Source organism: Ailuropoda melanoleuca, chromosome 10 (assembly GCF_002007445.2).
Source record: "Ailuropoda melanoleuca isolate Jingjing chromosome 10, ASM200744v2, whole genome shotgun sequence".
NCBI lineage: Eukaryota > Metazoa > Chordata > Mammalia > Carnivora > Ursidae > Ailuropoda > Ailuropoda melanoleuca.
In genome coordinates, this window is record NC_048227.1 from 87,929,982 (window position 1) to 87,943,313 (window position 13,332).

Here is a 13,332-nt window from a genome sequence, read left to right on the forward strand (position 1 = left end):
GTAGAATTTATAAACTGATAGAATATGAGTTGGAAGAGGCTTTAGAAGCCCATCTGTTCCAATCCTTTCATTTCCAAATGAAGTCCAGAGAGTTTAAACGACTTGCTTCCAAGTTTTTACAGAAAGCTAATTGCAAAGACACTACTAGACCTTACGTCCCTCCACCTCCGCTTCCACTATACCCCAGTTTTTGCCTCACATTACACAGGCATGGCAACACATGTAATTTTCAGACAATTAAGCAGTATAAAATAACCTCAGTTTAATTGCATCCAATTAACAAGCCAAATTAGTGTTTCATATGTACACTATTAAACTAGTTGTCTGGCTTCCAAAAGAAATAAAACACTGTTGCAAATGAATCTAGCATTTATTGAACAAAGCTACTTACAATTTAAATTACCTTTCCTATAATCTTCTTCATATGGAATTAGACCCAATCTCCATTTTAAGAGAAAGTCTTTCTGCAACTATCAGGATGAGAATTCATGCTTATGTTTTAAGTATCAAAATTTTCTTTCTCACTGAATACATATGATTTTCTAAGATTAGTATACATGTGTGTGTGCACGCACATGCATGCCTATACGCATATGCATGCCTACAGATCCCCAAGCAAATAAAATAAGGGAGTGTCTGTATTTTCCCACTGCCTAGTTTCAAAAGTCCCACCTTTTTGTTGGCCTTCCGAAATCGAGTGAATCTGCAACAATGCAAATAAGAAGAGCTTCGCTGCTCTCCTGCTTTCCTTTTCAGAGAAAATGAAACCACCAAATAAATCTTTGTCAGAAAAGCACTGCCTTTCAAATACACGGTACTACACTATCTGTCCAGTATTGTCATGATTTAGGTACAACTGGGTATCACTGAGAAAGCAGTATTCTAATGAACCACAAAATGAATCATCTATCCGTTCCTTAAATATTTATACCTGAAAACATAAATGCCTTATAATTTTAAGTATAACCATTTTTATAAGTTAGTGTTTGATGGTCAACTTTCACTATTAATATTTATGAATACTGTTCAGAGTAAAAAGTTTTAGAGTAGCTGAAAATAATAACGTAGTACTCTGTTCTTAAGGTGTAGCTCAAACTCACAATCTGCCATACAAATTTGGCCATGTTTATCAAAATATTTAAATCACTTTTGTTATTTATCATTAAAATGTCTATGCACAAGATCAAATAATTCATACTGTCATGCAGTAGTGTCAACCTTCATTACTTCCTTTTGGGGTATTATACCAATTTAATGGCCGCCTTGCCACCAAGATGTCCAGCCCATAATTTTTATACTCTTTCTGAATACACACACATTATAGCATCTCTCCCCTGCTCAAAACCTTAAGTGACATCCAGCTTTCTCAGGTGGGCTTCACGCCCCATGTGATCTGGAGACAAGGACCTTTCCAGGTTCACCATACTCTTCTTCTCCCTTGGCAGAACTATGACTCACCAGCCCAGACCACATTCACTGTGCCCCACCCTTCCCTCTCAGGAGGCTTTACTGAAATTCACTTCAACCTTCAAGGCCACGAGTCAAAACTCACTTCTTCCCATAAAGACCCTCTAATCTTTTCAGTTTAGAAACAAAACAAAACAAAACCCTCCATTTATCTTCTGCTTCCACTGGTAACAAGCCATATGCCTTCTCTTCTCTAGATTGTAGAAGTTCCTAAGCCAGGAATCAATCACCCTCCTCTTATCTTTCAATTACTCATTCTGACCCCCCGCCCCCCCCAGTCTGACTCCAGACCCCAAGCTTGAGACTTCTACATATACTGACTCTTTTTGCCACCTAAATTGAATTGTCTACATTATATAAATTTTAAAACAGGAAGCAAATTAATTAAATGATAATAGTTGACAAAATGGAGAATGAGTCCAAGATTATACAAAGAAATGTTATTTTCTACTCTTTTTTTTTCTACTCTTTTGTGTTACACTGACCCTTAATCATTAGGAAAGTAAAAAATAAGACCTACATTTCTCCAAAGGTCCCGGTATTTGCAGTCAGGTAGAGAAATTACCTAGGGAGCTGAAGGGTTCACTCGCTGTTTAGCAACATATAGATTCACCTCGTGCAGGGCCCTAAAGATTAATTGGTTCTTCAGACAGCCACCTTGTAAAGACTTCGGAATTGGCAGTTATTCATTAATTGAATCTATGATGTTGACCGATTCAGTTAATTTGAGCCTCAAATAAGTATTTTTTAGTTTAAATTATTTATTATTTTAAAAAATCATCTGCAAAAAACAACAGCTAATCTCCAAGTAAACCCCTCAAACTGAAGTCAGTGCATGGAATCATAACAAACTCCAGGGGTTAAGTACCACTGATGTCAAAGTACTGTGAAGAATTCCTGCTACAGACAAGCCTCCTCCAACTTCTAGGCCCTGCCCCCCCAACATTCCCTCTCCAGCGATCAACCTCTAACATAGCCAATAGTAGGCTCATCATATGTCCTGATTTTCCAAGGACAGTGCCCATTCATACCAGGTTAGATAATCACTCATGTGGTCCTCACCACATGGTCTGACCAAACCTTGCCCCTCCTCTCTTGTTATATGCCCTCTAGTCCCACTGGCTCGCTTTCACTTGACCATAACTTATGCTTCAGTTACAGCTCAAATATCACCTCCTCAGATAGCGGTGATACACCCCTTATTGTACACCCCTTCATGTTTCTTTCATAGCACTCACAATGTGGCTTTACTTATATTGGTTCACCTCATGCCCCATATCTGTCAACTGCACTAGATTAGAGGCTCTTTCTCTGGTCTGAATCATCATTCTATCCTTGGTGTCTAGCACAAGGCCTGATCCATAGTAAATACTTGTTGAATGAATGGATGAATAAGTTGTATTGATAAATGATGACTGGGTCACTTGTCATAGTACTCTGAAGAAATGGCTAAGATTATATGTGAATGACAAGTCAAAAATGCTGCCTGGCCCAGAGTACTTCCTCACCTCACCTCCAATCACCTCTTGACCCAGAAGTGGTAGGTCAAACCCCACATGCTCTCTGCCAGAACTGTGTTCAGGCATACAAACATCATTTTCATCTCTTCTCTCCAAAGCACTGTCTTCAAATGTGTCTACCCAGTTAGACTCCAAATTTTAAGCTGATAGGAAATCCAAAGTTATGGGCACTTGTAGAATATATCAAATGCCATAATTAATACCTCAAATGACAGATAATATATGTTAAGATTAGCACATATGTGGCTCAAAAAATAGTGACACAAATTATCCAACAGTTCTGATTCTATTCTAAATTCAGTCTTGAAACAGTATAGCCCTACGTCTAACTTAACGCTAGTAGCCATGGTCCACATCAGAGAAGCCAAAATTGCACAGACCAAGTAGGCTATGTTACCCTCTTGTACTTGAAGACTGGCTGTGTCACAATCACAGATAAAGAGCTCAAATATTTTTCCAAATTACTTAGAGCCATCTCACAGCTACAAATACTGATTTACAACTTCCTTTTTGTTAGCATTGCCATAAATAGCATATGGAAAGCAATGCTTTTCTTTTATTGTGATCAAATACCAAGAACCAATAGAAAATTATTTCACTTGTACAATTTCCTTCAAACAAGCACAATCTCATTTTCATCAAGATTTCCCATTTTCTCTCACTCTTCTGTGTTCATCCATAGCTTCAAGCATTGAGAAGCCTCACTGGAACATTCACTGAAATTTTACTCAAGATGAATGAAGGCTCTGCCTATGTGGTTACAGCAAACCCATACACGCTGACAGTGTGAAGTTCCTTATAAAGCCAAACGTCCACTGAGTTGAGATGGTAAACTTCCTCTGTTCCTTTTTTATAACATCACTTAAAAAGTTGCAATCCTTACATACCATGTTTTAGCCAAAATATGAATTCATGATGAGTGCATATATAAATTCATTAACTAGAAGCATAGCACTGGGATTTTTAGGTGGAGGTTTGAATTATGAGCCATTTCTCCACCTACAGGATTGTTGCATAGACCAATACAGAGTCCTGCTGAGGCTGACTAGGAACCCAAATCTGAAAACAGTGTTTGTTTTTTAACAGAGTTAGGTGAGTGGCAACCTGTTTGATCCCACACCACCCATCCAGTCGATTTTAACCACCTTTCCCTTATTATAATAGTTACTATATCAGGAATTAAATTATTCCACACCCTAATGGAGGATGCCTTTCACTCATGCCAAATAACATTTTCTATAGGTCTTTAAAACTACTTGTACTATGTTGAAGCTTTCAGCTTAACCTCAGCTAATTATTGGTAACTAAAAAAATCTAACACCAACACAAATAGACTGTTATTTGTTATTGCTGCTGTTGAAATAAGTAAGCCCTGCTTTAAAAATCAAAACAGGCAAATTCTTTTTTAAAAAATTCTTCATTTTAGATTGAAACCGCACAAAAAATTCAACCTGGTTTTCTGAATAGTGACAAAGTGCCAAATGCTCAAGCAGACACATGTACCATTATTCCACAAGGAACGCCTGCATACATGTTGTCTCTGTTTTGTTTTCATAGTAACAAGAACATTTGAAAACACATCTCATGTAGAAAGAGCCTAATCAATCAAAAGATTCCACTGGCTAATCTTTCCATGCAAATAACATGATTTCATTCTGTGATAATACAAATACCGTAAATTCACTTTCACATCCCATGTTTAATAGAAATATAGAAATGTTTTTTCTACTTCAATGGTATTTTCCCAAAGACCTCCACAGGGATCTAACAAGTTAAAAATCAGTTAAATTTTAAATCTGTAATATCATTAATATGCAACCACTCCCAAAATTGTCCCCAAATCAATTTCACATCAATTTAATCATAAACACTCTTACATAAACACAAGCAGTCTCTAAAAAAGCCAACCTCATAAAATACAATCACCATCACAAGAAATATAACTGTCAACAAATGAATTTTGTTTTAGACCTGACCTATGTTCAAAGCAAGAAACTCAGACAATTTTCAAAAGATTCACCATTGTCATATAACATTTTTCTGTACGTAAGAAAGATACTGCATATCTCAAACCTAGTGGTCAAAAGGGATTATGACACTAGAAGCATACTATCATTAAGTTCATACTGGTAAATCCCTTTCACCTCAAAATAAAAATGCACAGTTCTCCTCTCTGGTAACATGAGATCTTAGTGTTCCACAGGAATTTTGTCTTAATAATGAAAGTGATAGCACGTAGAAGGCATTTCTGTCCTGGTAAACCATTTGGCCTATATCTTAAAAATCAAACCAAATCTACTCATTATACAATCTATTTGGTTAAAATCTTGCTGTGGCACTCTTACAAGGTGAAAAGCACAAGACATCTGCAAATACTAATATATATGTCACCTATATAAATGTAATATATATCTATGTACATATATATGCAAATATTTAAAATAACTTGGTTTGCTCAAGGACAAATATCACCAAACATTACTATATCACTGGAGGAAATGTTTCTAATAAAGTTAAATGGCCTTTTCTAGGAGGACAGATCATTGCAAATTTAATTAAAATGGATCTTATTAATATTTCAAGTAATTTCTGGGCTTGATTATGCGCTACAAAAGAAACAACTGTACTGAAGAGAAAAATCAATAGCCCTTGACTAGAGCTCTGAGTATGCTAGAAAAACACAGTTCTCTTGTGAATTATCAAGGTCTAGCCTTTGGGGGTGGGAGAGAGTACCAATATTTATTTGGAGGTAAATTGAGTTATTTTTAAAATGGCAAAAGGGGAAGGAGAACAATCGGTTCAAATTTTCCATTATAATGAAAGTACCGGAAACAAGCCTTTTTATGTTCATTTTAGGCCTAAGAAACTGTGCAGAGAATAAGGCTTTTGCAATGTCAGTTGCACACACTGCTTCCTGTGAGAATTCTAAGCCATTACAGGTGTCCTAAGGCCTCCAGCGAAACCTATTATCAGGTTACTCCTCTGGCCCCCTCAAAGCCATCCCCACTGACCCCTACCCCACACATATTATTGCTAGGCTCCTCTAAGTGTCTATTAAGGACCCTCGGTCTTCTCTGCACTCCCGAGGTTAAAGTACCCACTTTCCCTCGGTGAAGCCTGTAAAAGCTTTCCCATTAGAGAAGACTAGTTCCTGCAGTCCTTTTCAGTTAGATGCTTTCAAGTCGGAGAGGAGCCACTTGAAGAAAACCCTCTTTCCTCTCCTCCCTTTTTCCACTGGAAGCCACGTCCCTGAAGGACAACACCAAGCGACACTTCCTGACCTTCTATCCCCTCACCCAATTTGGGCTTGGAGGGTTGGGGTCGCATTTTCTCGTGTCCTCTGCTGCACTGGATGTGTTATGTAAGAGGGACAGAACGCGAGAGGCACATGCGTATAAAGCGCACCGATCTGTGATAACAGCTGGGGTGGCAGAGCTGATCTGGAGTCTCCCCCACCAAATACGACAGACACCACACATACATCACCCCCACCCCACCCCCACACACACACCCCCACACACAGAGCAGTGTTTTCCTGTCTCGCCCCAGACGCACAGAATGGAAAGGCGGGGGGAGGGGTGAAGGGAGGTGAGAGCAGCAGCAGCACATCTGCTTTGATAGAGCCGCCGCGGCAGAGAGCCCCTCGTTAACCCCCTTCCTGTGGCTGCACCACGTCATGGAACATTCCCGGAACGGGCCAACGTTCCACCCACTTCAGGGAACAGACATAAAGGCGCAGATCCAGCTCCCCACAGTGCAGAGCCCAAACACACATGTCCCTTCCCGGTCCCCGGGCAGACGCACAGACGAACACGCATGCAAACCGCCCCCACCCGTCTCCACGCGCCCCCGGCCGGCCCGTCGCGCCGGGAGCCGCGCTGCGGCCGGTGCACCCGCAGCGGTGGCCGGCGGTGCGCGCCGGTGCACGTCCCTCATTAGTAACCAGGCACATTCCTGCCTCCAGCGCTCCCGCGCGGCCCCCTCCCCCCAGGACATTACGCAAAGCAGCCTCCCCTCATCTGCATAGATCCTCGGCCAGGGTATTCCCCGCATTTCCCGACGCGCCTGACCCCCCTGGCGAGGTCTCCCCCATCCCCGCCCCCTCCGACCCTCACCCTCGGGAAACGGGGAAGGGGCCGGGGGCGCGCGCCGCGAGAGGCGACCGAGTCCGGCGGAGGCGATTTCGGTATAAAGTGAAACAAGCTCCCAATGCTAAAGGAGGCAGCAAAAACACGGCGCCTAGGCCACTTACCGAGCCGAGGAACCTAGATTCCCGCCGCTCTGCTCTCCCAAATGGTCGGTCCGCCCTCCACGCACCCCAAGGCTGCACCCAGCACCCCAAAGTCCAGACGTGTAGGATATATTGTTAACGAGCCAGCAGACCCTCCAAGTTGCTCCAGGCTCCAGAGAGCCTCAAGGTCCAAGACTCAACTTGGCAAAGACTTGTGCCACAGTCCCCGAAGATGTTTTTGTGGAGACCCTCCTCCGGCGGGGACAGACAGCACTCGGCGGCGCCCCGCTCGCCTCCTCTCCACCCTCTCACCTCCAGCCCGCCTCCCGCCGGCTGCCCGCCTCCGGGCCGCGAGCCCCTCGGGCGGCTGTCAGCTCCCGGCCGCCGCCGAGTGACAGGGGCAGGAGGAGGGCGCGACGCGGCGGCCCGAGCCCGAGCGGGCAAGGGGGATCCTCGCAGCAGCGGCGGCCGCTCACCTGGAAAGTCACCGCTGAGAAGGAGGAGGAGGAGGACGGAGAGGAGAAGAAGGAAGAGGAGGGAGAGGAGGAGGAGGAGGAGGAAACCCCCCTGGTGCCCTTGTTCTCGCTGCCGCGGCGGCCGCTCCTCGCCAAGGCTGAGCGTGTCTGGTGGGGGGTGTCTGGTAGCATTTCCTTAAGGACAGAGGGAGGGCGGGCGCGGAGGGAGGGAAGAGATCCCGACCGCCTGCCCAGGCTCCTCTTCCCTTTATTTATTTTTCTGACACTATACGGAGATGGGCCCGGGGCAGGGGCCGCGGGGCTCGCGAGGGACCGCGAGGCCCGGGCCGCAAGCAGTCTGCGTGCGGGAGCCGCAGCGGCCGCCTCCCCTCCCGGGCTGTGGACGCACCGGGTTATTCCTGGCAGCGCCTCCCCGAACAGAAGTTACTAGGAGGAGTGCGCGGCGAGGGCGGGCGGGGGGAGAGGCGGAGGGAGGGAGGAAGAGGGAGAGACTCAGCCAGCGACGTCATCGGATCCCCCAGCGCGTCCCAGGGAGGGAGGCTGAACCAGAAAAACCAGTCTGGAGCCGGCAAGCAAGAGAGGGATGTGCGGCGCGCAGGGCGGCGGGGGAGGGAGGCGGCCGGGAGGGCAGGGCCCGGCCCTGTTGCGGCCGCTCCAGGCGGGAAGACCGCGGCCGCACTCCCGCTCGCTCGGACGGGGGAACTCCCCCGAGAGCTGGTCTCTACTTGTCATGCAAAAAAACTTGGGCGTCTCTAGGAGCCTGAGAATTTCCTTTAGGGACGTGGAAACCTCCACCCCACCCCCCGCCCAACTTCCCCATTTCCCAGTATAATCCAATCTTCCCTCTCCTGATGACAAACGGAATTACATAATAATTTGTATTATTATGGTTTTGTCCGTGTACCTCTTATCCCTTTCCTCTCCTTCGCCCCCGCCTCAACTCATGGTTATGTTAGGGTCAAAAAAAAAAAAAAAAAANGGGAAAAAAAAAAAAAAAAAAAAATCAGACCAGCTCCTGGCTGCATTTCTGGAGCTTTGCAAAGCTTTTTACTAGCACTTTCCGTGCCCCTGCGTAAGCACGAACTTTTCACGCTCTTGAAATGCCCCAGTTGCCTTCCCTGGGGTCACTCACTAGGGCGCCCTGGGCGCACTCAGCTTCAGGCACGCGGCCCGCCCTCGCGGGGGTATTCAAATTGGCTCAGGCAGCGGCGCGGTGAACGGCTGCCGGTTTCCTGGTGGGCCGCGGTGGGACCCGGGGCTAGCGGCTGCCTCCAGCCCGCGCGCTTCCCTCGCCTAGGAAGAGACGCTAGTGAAATCGCAGCCCGCGCTGGGAGAGCGGGGCCCGGAGGCGGGGGAATCCCAGGCGAGGGGAACCGGGACCCTGGGCTTCCTCCCTGACCCGGCGACACCCGGGGGACACCGGGGCTCCCTCCAGCCGTTACCCTGCGTTTGTGGACTCGTGTGCACCCTCGGGGGAGGTTCCCCGGAGGCCGCGGCGAGTGGCTGCAGGGCCGGGCGCGCGCCCGGAGCGCCTCCTCTGGGTGGTCCCCCCGCCCGGCGAGGACCACGTGCCGTCCGTCCCGGGCGCCCGAGCAGCCGCGCTGAACCGAGCGGAGCCCAGTGCCCCGGGCACCGCGGGCCCGGGCGGCCTCCCCACCCCCCAGGCCGTGCCGCCGCCCTGCTCTGGGCGGAGTAAACAAGAGACGCGCAAGATTTGACCTGGCGCGACCCGGATTTCTGGCCGGGGTTCCCCCTGAGCAGGTGACTCCGTGGGAGGGGTGGAAATTAGTCTCTGGAATTCCGGGCCAAAGACGTTCACTGTGGTTCTGCTTTTAAGGCAGGTATTCCACCGACAACTGCGGAATGTTTTGCGTCTCAAGTTTCAGATTTCGTGGAAAGGGACCGAATGTCAGAACGTATCAAATATTTCTTTCCCTTTTCATTAAAATCGAATACATTAAATGAGAGGACAGCCCCCTTAATGACTTCGACAATTGCACTGCTGGTTTCGGTTTTGGTTTGGTTTGTTTCTCATTTCGACCTATCATCAGTGGATTTCTGAAGTCCCCGTGCAAAGGCGTTATTGCCGTGAAGGACGATTTTGCAAAATAAGGCGGCGATACCTTTTTTATCGATATTTTTTTCAAAGGAGAAAAATCTGAATGATTTGGAATAAATTTCACTGTGTCCTTTTAGGTTGGTCTCATTTAAATTCAAGGCCTACTTCCACTAAAGCGGCTTCTCCTTTCATTGTGTAAGTTCTTGAATTTTCAGCCTTTCTTCACTTAACTTGAAGCACTTAATAAAAACCCTCCCATCATCGTTCTCTCTTAAATGTATGCCATTGCATTTTTAAACATCCATTTGAAACGCAAAACATGATTTTTGAAATGCTTTTTCACTTCCAAACCCACCTGCTACATACTCCCAGAGCCCATTTTATTTAATTGCTTAATAGAGAAGATTAAGCAGTTTCTTTAAGAATCCAATTTCCCTTCAGCACACACAACAGCAGCTGCCCAAACTCCCAGAAACTGAGCAAGGATAGCAAGCAGATTTTGCTTCACTAGAATGAATGTTAGTTGAAATCTTAAATGCCTCTTTAAAAAACGAGATTAAGTGGCATAATGTGACTATTAAGGTATTCAGCTAATTGGGAAGTTAAAATAATTTTTTTTAAAAAAGCAAATATACATCGGTTTTGATGACCTGATCCTACCACCAAAGAGGATCCCTAAAGGCAGTGTTTAGTAGAACTTCGATTCCTACTACCTTGTTCCAAAATCATCCAGCTTTAAAGAAGGTAGCCTGGATTGAGTTGAAGCAGAATGTGTGAATACGTGTAAACTAGTTATTATCCCTTCTGCTTGGGAAAAATCACTATCTTGAAGTAAATGCATCCCTGTCTCCAGCTGCTAAGGCAGCAACATGCGTGTCCAGTTGCTTCTAAGCAAGTGCAATATAGTAACAGAAAAACTCCTCTTCCAGGAAAACCCCCAGAGACAAAATCAGCAATGGTAAACTGTGCACTCAGCCCTAGGAGGCTCTAAGGAAAGTGATGCTGGGTGGGGCATAAGACAGAGTGACCCAGCTTGGGCACCTATATGGAGCATCAGCAGTGAGGTAAGAACTTTCTTTTCATTACTTTTCTTACTGCTTCTCCATTTCAAAGGAAAAGAAAATCTGGTGATCTGGATTAAGAGGTATTAAGGAAGTAAAATAATTAACATCCACAAGGCAGGATGGCATTTTTTCAGAGTCAGAAATCACCTTGGACTGAAAGCACTTTCATTCAAAAAATATTTATTACTTGCTTACCGTGTGCTGAAGATACTTAGGATACGTCAGTGAACAAAATAAAGATCCCCACTTTCCTGAAGCTTGCAGTCTAGCACAGGGGAGGGGAAATGGAGGAGGAAGAGGATAGAAAATAAACAAGAAATAAAGGGTATATATAGACTATGGAAGGTAAAAAGAGTTATGGGGGAAAATACAAAATAGGGTAAAGGATATGGGTGGGGTGAGGGGTGTTGTGTTGCTGTATTAAATAGGGAGATCAGAATAGACAAGTCACTTTTCAAAAGTGACATTTCTGCCAGTAATGAAAGGGAATGGTGTAGCAGCGGATCTAGCTGGAATTAGTAAGAACAGCCAAGACAAAGCTCTAAGACCAGGGCGAGCCTGGCGTGTTTGTAGACCTCAAGGAAAATAGTGTGACTGGAACAGAAGGTGACAGCCTTGTAAGCCACTCTTAGGACTTTCCTCACTCAGTAGAAAGCTTGATAAGGAGGCAGGTTTACAGCCTTTGCCACCCAGTCCCACCAAATTTGAATCTTTATGGGCCTAGGAATCTGCATTTTATGGCAAATAATGCAGTCTACGCTTAGGCATTCTAAAACTCAAGACCTACTTCCACAGAGCATGGAGACTGATCCACGCAGGAAACCTGAGTACCAGGAGACATTGTACTTAAAGCTTCAGAACCAGGCATGTCCATGTTACTAATCAGTTAGTTGCAAGTTTAACTCCTCAACTCAAGCTGGTTTAAGAGTGAAAGGGATGACAAACCCTAAGAGACTCTTAATTCAGGAAACAAACTGAGGGTTGCTGTAGGGGAGGGGAATGGGGTGGTGGCTGGGTGATGGACACTGGGGAGGGTATGTGTGGTGGTGAGCGCTGTCTATTGTGTAAGGCTGATGAATCACAGATCTGTACCCCTGAAACAAATAATACATTATAAGTTAATTTAAAAAAAGTGAAAGGTACTTCACTGACTCATACAACTAGAAGTAAAGAACAAAATTCCAATCAGCTGGCTCCTGGGGCTCAAATGATCTCACCCTGGTCCATTCTCCCTCTCTCAGCTTTTCCTATCCCTCTGCTTCACTTTGCTCTTTGGACAAGCATTCTGCAGGGTGGTGGCGGCAGTCCCAGCCCATTTTCCCAATTTAGCAACCCCGGGGGAAAAGGCCTTCTTCCCAGATCCTTCAAGGCAGCCTTAGTCAAGGTCCTTGCCCTTGGACCAATCACTGGGCAGGAGCAGTAGGACGATCTGATTGGCCATACCTAGACTCAGAGTTGAGGGTGGTCCTGATAGAAAGAGCAGTTCCCAAAAGACAGAAAAGGAATCTTTGTGGGGAGGGTGTGTCTATAGCCCTTACGTTTCTGGTCTTGGTTTCTCTATTTTAAAAGGTCAAAATGATGTGTCTAACTCCTTATGGCTGTAAATTCTATATAAATCACTGCAATAAATCCCCCCACAAAATTGTGTAAAATGAATTAAGTAGCATGCCATTCCCTCAGACAAATTTATAGTACTATAAATAAGCCTCGAAAGGGGTTACCTGCTGCAGAGTTCTGATGAGTGAATGGAATATGGCCTTGGGTCTTATTAAAGAGTGATGATTTAGAATTGCCTTTCTGATGGCTCTCCCCCCTTTCTACTCACCTGTTTTACTTGCTATATGGAGAAGAATTCAGCAGTTTCATGATTTGTGTGGCATGAAGAAAACTTAGGAGTCCAAAAATTAGTTGAAGAAAAGAATTTTGAGGGAGAAATCTGCCTGTCTGTTGAATTGTTAATAGGATACAAGCCCAACACTGTAATGTAGACCAGCTATCCCATTATAACCTCCTCCGGTTAGGAAGTGGAGGGAGGGGGTGGTAATTAAAGACCAGTCAGCTGGAGCCATATTTACCGAGACTGAAGGTGACATCTGTTAGGATTGAAGGATAAAGCATTCATCCTCCTGCCTTTCATAGGATGGGCAGAGCTCGTAGACTTCCAACCAACTACCTGTCACCCCCTACTCCGGAGTTTCTCTAGGTGTATTTGAAAGACCAAAGACCACCAGTAGCAGCACCTCTTTTTTTTTTTTTTAAGATTTTATCTAATTATTTGTCAGAGGAAGAAAGAGACAGAGCACAAGCAGGGGGAGCAGCAAGCAGAAGGAGAAGCAGGCTCCCCACTGAGCAAAGAGACGGATGCAGGCCTAGATCCCAGAACCCTGGGATCACAACCTGAGCCAAAAGTAGGCACTGAGCCACCCAGGCGTCCCTAACATCTCTTGAAAAGCTTTTGTAAAAGTCTGGGCTGCCCCCTAAATTTGTAAAATTACAATCCTCACAATTAGGGCCT

General features: G+C 45.4%; 1 protein-coding gene and 1 long non-coding RNA gene across 3 annotated transcripts in view; one reads left to right on the forward strand and one right to left on the reverse strand.

The window, feature by feature from the left end:
* The window catches only part of HIVEP2 (HIVEP zinc finger 2), a 195,401-nt gene extending 186,868 nt beyond the window's left edge, over window positions 1-8,533 (reverse strand). Inside the window, exon 1 of one of the 2 annotated variants that reach the window (XM_002912632.4) lies at window positions 7,240-8,532. The gene's annotated coding sequence lies outside the window, so the exon portion shown is untranslated. Of the gene's footprint in view, window positions 1-7,239 lie in introns of both variants that reach the window. The other variant, XM_034669212.1, reaches the window with a different exon arrangement.
* A 154-nt stretch (window positions 8,534-8,687) lies between these two features.
* Window positions 8,688-13,332, forward strand: part of LOC117804007 — a 31,413-nt gene continuing 26,768 nt past the window's right edge. Inside the window, exons 1-2 of the long non-coding RNA XR_004628157.1 lie at window positions 8,688-9,948; window positions 10,683-10,817. This is a non-coding gene — a long non-coding RNA (uncharacterized LOC117804007). The remainder of the gene's footprint in view (window positions 9,949-10,682; window positions 10,818-13,332) is intronic.